We start from the raw sequence: 7219 nt of genomic DNA, 5'->3' as shown, positions 1-7219 counted from the left end.
TGAAGCATACGACTTGTTGGTAGAGGTGGATGCAAAGGAGATGGTAAGAAATGCTTTACTAAGAAGCTAATGGGAAGGGGAAGAAACCAAAATAGGGTAACTCTTTTTTATTACTTTTATTTTTAAGTAATCTTTACACTCAACGTAGAACTCATAACTCCGAGATCAAGAATTGCATGTTCTACTTACTGAGCCAGCCAGGTGCCCCAAAAGAAGGTAATTCTTTTTATTGTTGTTTTTATTTATTGAGAGAGAGAGAATGAGGAGGAGGAGGGGCAGAGAGAGAGAAGGAGATAGAGGATTCAAAATGTGCTCTGCTCTGATAGATGAGAGCCCAATGCAGGGCTCGAACTTTTGAACCCTGAGATATGACCTGAGCTGAAATCTGAGGTCGGAAGCTTAACCAGCTGAGCCACCCAGGTGACTTGAGGGTAATTCTTACTGGAGCATATGCAGTGATGTTTGGAGAGAGGTGGGAGTTTAATTGGGCTCGTGATATATGGTTTTTTGGTCAAAGAAAGACATTACAGTTGGAGGGAACAAGAGGGATACTTGGGAAATGACAAGTAATCCCAATGGTAGAGCCTGAGTTTCCTGGGAAAAGAGACAGGGAAGCAGAGTGGGATTCCAGGTTGGAAAGATAAGCCAGAGTCCAGCACAACGTCCTACTCGGAAGAGTTCTGACTCCATTCCACCGACTTTGGGAAGCAATGAAACATTACCTTTCAGGTGATTCTGAGGGTAGGGGCTGTGTCTTATTCATCTTTATAGTTCCAAGGCCTGTACTAGTGCTCAGCACATGGAGTGCTTTCTATAAGTATTTGCAGGCACCAAGTGCAGGATGATTTGGAATAGAGACTGGTGTGTGTGTGTGTTTTACATGTGGATTTAGATCATGATCAGGAGGTGGGGAGATGAAGGGGACCTTAATTCAGAAATCAGATATCTATTAAGTGGCTTAAAGAAAATGTTTTAAATATCAAGTTCCTAGAAGACCATCAACCCCACACTCCCCGCAACCTTAGTTTTGAATTCCCAGTAAGCAGGTTTGGGAATTACTTTTGAACAACTTTGGGTGCCAGGAAGGAGAACAAGGGGAAAGGTAGTATAAACTATTTCATAAACTAGAAACTATTTCATCCTATATCTTCTCTATGAATATTTTAGAATTAAAAAACAACAACAACACAAACAGCTCTTTAAACATACATATAAACTGGAGCACCTGGGTAGCTCAGTCTGTTAAGCATCCAACTTCAGCTCAGGTCATGATCTTGAGGTTCTTGGGTTCAAGCCCTGCGCTGGACTCTGCTGACAGCTCAGAGCCTGGAGCCTGCTTCTGATTCTGCATCTCTCTCTCGCTCTTTCTCCTTCACTCCCTCTCTCTCTGCCCCTCCTACACTCATGCTCTGTCTCTCTTTCTCTCAAAACTAAATAAACATTAAAAAAAATTTTGAAGATGCATATAAACTATCTAGCTTTAAGAGTCTATGCATTTTGTCAAAACACTGTAAATAAACTAGTCCATGTAATAGAAGAAAACAAAGCAAGAAAATAAAATGAGATACACAAAATAACTTGAGGTAAAAATCATTGTAGAAGTCTTGCTCATCACTTAGGAAATTAAGCATATTTATGTTTATATTTCAAACATTCCTCAGGTTACCCCTTTCCAACTTCAAACGTTGTAATGTCTCTTCAGCTTGTTTATTTCACAGTGAATCTTGAAAATCTAGTAGCTTCGTTAATAAAATTTACATATTTTCACGGCACAGTGTGGTAGCAAGCTGTGGCTTTACTTGTTGCTTTCAAATCGAAAATCATTTCTTCTAAGATTTTTTTTTAATTTTTAAGCAATCTCTACTCCCAAAGTGGGGCTTGAACTTAGATGGAAAGATGGATTTTCCTCAGATGGAAAATCATTTGATCATTTGATCAATACCTACAGTCTGATTGTAAATGGAACACCTGGATATTGTGGAAAATTTAGAAAATATTAAAAAGCAGTGAAAAACTACCATTTCACCTTCAAAAGGTAACTACCAAAACATATGCATTTTGTGTTTCTTCTCATCTTTGTGAGTGTGTGTTTACAAAACCTCTTTGTTTTATTTGCTATATCATGGGTATTTTCCCATGTGACTCAATATTATTTAATAATGTGATTTCTGATGGCAGAGCAACAGTCACTGCACGGGTATATTATTGAGCTAGTCTGTTGTTGGTCACTTGGGATATTTACAATTTTTTATACATGTAATATATATATAATGGTTTCATATATAATCTGTAATATATTATTTCCTAGAGGGGGAATTATCTATCATTTTAAAGATTATTTCCATTTAAAAAGTTCTCTTATTTCTTTATTTAAGTAATCTCTGTGTCCAATGTGGGGCTCAAACTCAAGACCCCAGATCAAGGGTCACACACCTCTACCCACTGAACTAGCCAGGAGCCTCAAGGTTGTTTCCATTTTTAGCCATCTTCATACTCATTGTCAAATTGTCCTCCTCAAAAGTTAGCCGAGTTTACAAAACCGTCACCACTGGATAGAAGTTAAGGCATGAGGACCCAGCCTGGGCGTAGCACTACACATTTCATTTACAAATTCGCCTTCAGAAGGGTATTTCTCAGTGACCCCTGTGCAGTTCATCTGAGCATTCACGGTGCATGGCCCCATCCTAGGGCCATTACTGTTTTTGTCATCACATGAATAGCAATTGGCTGAAAACATCACTCATTGTGATGCTGGTGATGTGGCCTCCTTAGTGTTCCAAAAGATTGTTTGCTATAACCGCCTCAGTTCAGGGTTTTTCTCTAACCTTTCCTGTTATGTTTGAAGTCAGAATTCAAAAACTGTACAGTTGAAGCTACAGAATGCCTGGCCTATAACTTGGTTTACGGCATTTATATTTATGTCATTTTTGTCTGCTTATTATACTAACAAGGTGGAAAAGCTCTCCTAGTCCTTCCCACAAGGTAAAATTCTGGTTTTTTTGGTCTGTTACTAGAGTTTTAAAAATAGGTTAGATAAATAACAGCACATTTAGGATTAAGAACACATTGAGAATTTTATAAGATAGTTCATGAAGAATATATTTAAATCCAAACTTAATATAACATTTCATTTCTTGAAAACTGGTGGAGATAGTACAAAAGTAAAGTATTAACTTTTTTCTTACACAACATGTTAACTTATACAAAAAAGAGGCATATTAATCCTATTTAAATTACATATTTTTTCAACAAAAAGAACGAAAAAGGCATCTTTTCTTGTATCTGTTAACCTTTGAGTCAAAATGGTTTGAATTTTGACTCATCTCAGCTGAAGCTACTATTTACTGTGTCCTTTCCTCAACGGCTTTTTATTTAATTTGAAGCGTGGCTTAAGACAGTTACCATTAATGAAAAAATTAAAAGATTAAAAACGTGAAATGTTTCAGAGGACAGTAATTCTGGTTTTTATGTGTCTGTTGATGCAAATTCTAACACTAGGTAGGCTATCAATATCATGAAAGTCATTTTAAATTGAATAATCTTACCCTAGAGAAGATTGTACTCCCTTATAAAAAAGTATTTTTTACTCATTCTTGTGCTTTTCCTGTAGTCCAATATCACTTGGTAATTTGATTCTGAATTTATGGAAATGGAATATTCCATGAATGTTTTCCAAAGTGAATAAAATGTCTAAAACTGTCTTCATTTCATACTCTCCCTGACATTTTGGCCGAACAACGGAATACAGATACTTCTTTTGCCGTGTCTTCCTATGAACGTTGCCCGAGTGATAGCTTCATATTTCTCTCATCTCATCATTCAGAAGCTATTTATCCATGTTTTTCCACTGCCTCCTTTAAGTCTCCTCCCTCCCCCCTCCCCCCATCACTGAATGCCTGTTCAGCCCCCACACATTCAGGCGTATTTATTCCCGTAAAGATAGTGACACTTATGGTTTATTCTAAGACTAAATCTGTGTTGCCCAGTGACTAAGGACTTAAGCATGCACATTGCTTCTACGCTTACCCTCCTACCTAACTTGACTACTCAACTTTATTTCTTTCCCTCAGAATTTTCTGTTTTGGCACAGTTCAGTTAACATACCACTGCCAGGCCACTAATTGATTTCTGAAACCTGACATTTGTTTTTTGTTTTCTCCTATCTTCCCTAATGGTACAGCACTACTAAGCAGGAAGGAATGCAAAGAACTAGAAAGTTCAAAGTAATTGAGGATCTGTCCATTCACCCTGTCTGGCGTCATGCCAACGTAGAACCTGCAACCTTTGAAAAATATTCATCAAGGTTTAACCCTTTTTGCTAAGGTCGATGAGTTAGGTTTGCAGCAGTAGCATTTGAGTTAACAGCGAGGCAGCTTGGTTGAACATGTCCTTTATAGGTTCAGAATCGCATGGCAAATGTCTCAGAAGAGGATTACTTTCCAATTTCTGGGCTATTGTACAGGGTGAAGCTAGTTATTTTCTGTGAGACCGCAGAGCCGGGCATTTTAGAGAAACCATTACTTAAAAGTGGCAGCCCTATTTTACGAATCCTGATGTCAGAAATGAAATTTGAATAAATGCTACTATATATGAGCAAGAAAATATTGTACTCCGCTTTTCTGCCATCCGTGTGTTGGGAGCACAGCCATAGCTAGTTTGTATCTTTATTCACTACGAAAAGTGGAAATGTGAAAAAAAATTAACAGGACTATACGAATATTTTATTAAAAACTTACCAAATAGCCGGGGTTTTGTTTTGTTTTGCTATTGAGGAAGCATTTGTAAATGAAAGCATGCTAAAAAGTGGTGGGAAATAAAGAAACATTTCCAGTATGTTTGTTGCAGTGAAAACTTGGGTTGAGATAACAGGCCACTGATGCTCTGATAAAAAAGACAAAAGAAAATGTTTAGCTAGGTCTAGAGTCAAATTAAAATATAAATAGCTACCAAATAGTATTGACCCAAAGTTAAAAAGAATATAAAAGTTCTATTAAGACTCTATCACACTAAGTTTTGATCCTGTTATCAGCATTATAACTAAACACCTTCAATTTTCAATTTTTAAAAAAGTGATATTAAATTTCATACCAATTCTGTAATGTTTCTAAGTTATTTAATTACATATTTGTTCAATATTGGAGAAAATCAGCACAGCTTTACACGGTAAAGGTGTATACTATGGGAGTATCTCCTTAGAAAACACTTGCAAAAACACTTATTATTAAATACTACTTTGGTAACATGAAAGTAGTCGTCAACCATTCTCTGGAAGAAGTGATCACAGCCATGAAAATGAATCATTTATTAGCAAGAAGGAAATGAAAAGGAGGAAAAAATATTTTACAGCATAATTTTGTTTTCTAATAATAAATTTCTCGAATATTTCATGTGTATATTATTTTTTTAATCTACACATTGAAATGAGATCCATACTTTAATAGGTCCACTCTTTGAAGTCAACATATTTTCTAAGAACTCGTTTTTGGTGGTGGTTGTTTTTTTAAGCTGCTATCCTGTGAAGTGTGAGTATGCAATTGCATATGTAAAATTGTCTCATGGTATAGTGTGCTGTCAACATATATACATATGTAGTAAAATACCAGGCATTTTTATTGCAGTTTGTTGTTTCAGCTTCTCAATAAGCCAGATAAAATCATATACAAGAACATTAAGGATTAGGAAAGTGTTTTCCTTAGGTGATTGTTGGCAAAACTTCACCTTCCCATTATAATATAGTTAATGGATGGTAATATGTTTGACGATTACTTTCCTACAAAATTGGATTCCCAGTTTTCAGAGTTGCTGAGCGTCTAGTGTTTGTGGCTTCTTTGGTTATTTTTTCGTAGGAAAAGGTGCCATAGTGTTAGGTAAATGTGCTACGTTTCTGTTTTGTAAATATTAAACTCCATTTTTTTGAACATAAAGTGCTAGCAAAAACAAGTCAAAGATGTAATCTCTATTTAAATACATTTGAACGAGCCAGTCGTTAGTGCTTAAATTAGATTCCACGCTTCGGCTAGAATATTTACAAAACTCTAAGTATTAAAAACTTCAAAATCCCTATGGCCCATCCCCCTTCCTTCCATACACAGATACGAGGTAAAATGTGTGTGTAAACTTCTTCTAACCGTTTAAATACTGTAGGGAAAAACAAGCTTTTACGCAAGGGCTTAAAGAAAAATACTTGCCATGAAACCTTTTATTTAGGACATTCCGGATTTGCTTTGCTAAATGGACATATTCACTGCTAAAGATACACAGAGACAAGAGCTCTTTTTAATGTTTGTCAAACCGCCCCTAGTTTTCCGCTTAAAGAAAAAATACGTTTTGTATATTTAAAAATACACACTCCTGAAATAAGTCTCTAATAACCTTGGCGCCCCAACCTAGCTGCCCTCTGGATTTCAGCTTTTGAGTTTCAGGTCCTTGCACAACACCTAAGACGTGCAAAACTTTTTCTCCCTAATCCTGGCAGAGAACAGTCCGAGGAGATCTCCCTCCACGTCTCCACCCTAATTCCCTCTCTTCCTAGATTCCACCCGCTTCTCTCCTTTCCTCCGCCCCCGGCTCAGTCAGCCCAATCTGTCAGAGAAGTTGTGTACAAACTGCGCGACCGCCCTGCGCGCGAAAGCTCGTGGCCCGAGAGGGCGGGTCAGCCCGGCAAGGGCGGGGCCCTGGGCGAACTTCCCTTTTCTCATAGGCTAGCCACTCCGGCCCGGCCGGCCTCGGGGCTTCGGGATTCGCCGTAACGCTGCCAGTCAGGTTGGAGGGCCCCGCCCACCCGGAGTTGGGTAAAATAGAGGCGGGCGTCAAGTGTCAGTAGTCGCGGGGCAGGTACGCGCGCTCGCAGCTCGCTCGCGGAGACAGGCGGTGGCGGGAGTGGGCTCCGGCGAGTGAGGGAGCGTGGTGGGGCGGGGCGGGAGAAAGTGGCCGCCGGGAGGACGTTGGCGTTTACGCGTGGCGGAGCGGAAGAGTTTTGCTTTTCGTGCGCGCCTTCGAAAACCGCGCCTGCTGTTGGCTGAGGGGGTCCGCCCGGAGCCTCCCCTTCTCCGCCCGCGGCCCCGCGCCGAGCTCGCCGGCCCGAGTCAGCGTGGGCGAGGTGGGAAGCGCGCCCGACCCGCGTCCCGCGCCCGGAGTCGCCCCCTGAGTGCCAATGGCCACGCGGGTGCTGACCATGAGCGCCCGCCTGGGACCCGTACCCCAGCCGCCAGCCCCGCAG

At 39.8% G+C, this 7219-nt stretch overlaps 1 protein-coding gene across 2 annotated transcripts in view; it reads left to right on the top strand.

The window, feature by feature from the left end:
- Positions 1–201: 201 nt before the first annotated feature.
- Positions 202–7219, top strand: part of KLF5 (Kruppel like factor 5) — a 23947-nt gene continuing 16929 nt past the window's right edge. The window contains exon 1 of one of the 2 annotated variants that reach the window (XM_029936616.1): positions 202–216. The gene's annotated coding sequence lies outside the window, so the exon portion shown is untranslated. Of the gene's footprint in view, positions 217–2817; positions 2983–7219 lie in introns of those variants that run through there. The other variant, XM_029936614.1, reaches the window with a different exon arrangement.

This window comes from Suricata suricatta, chromosome 4 (genome assembly GCF_006229205.1).
Source record: "Suricata suricatta isolate VVHF042 chromosome 4, meerkat_22Aug2017_6uvM2_HiC, whole genome shotgun sequence".
Taxonomy (NCBI): Eukaryota; Metazoa; Chordata; class Mammalia; order Carnivora; family Herpestidae; genus Suricata; species Suricata suricatta.
Note: the sequence above shows the minus strand (reverse complement) of the source record. Positions and strands in the feature narration are given on the sequence as shown.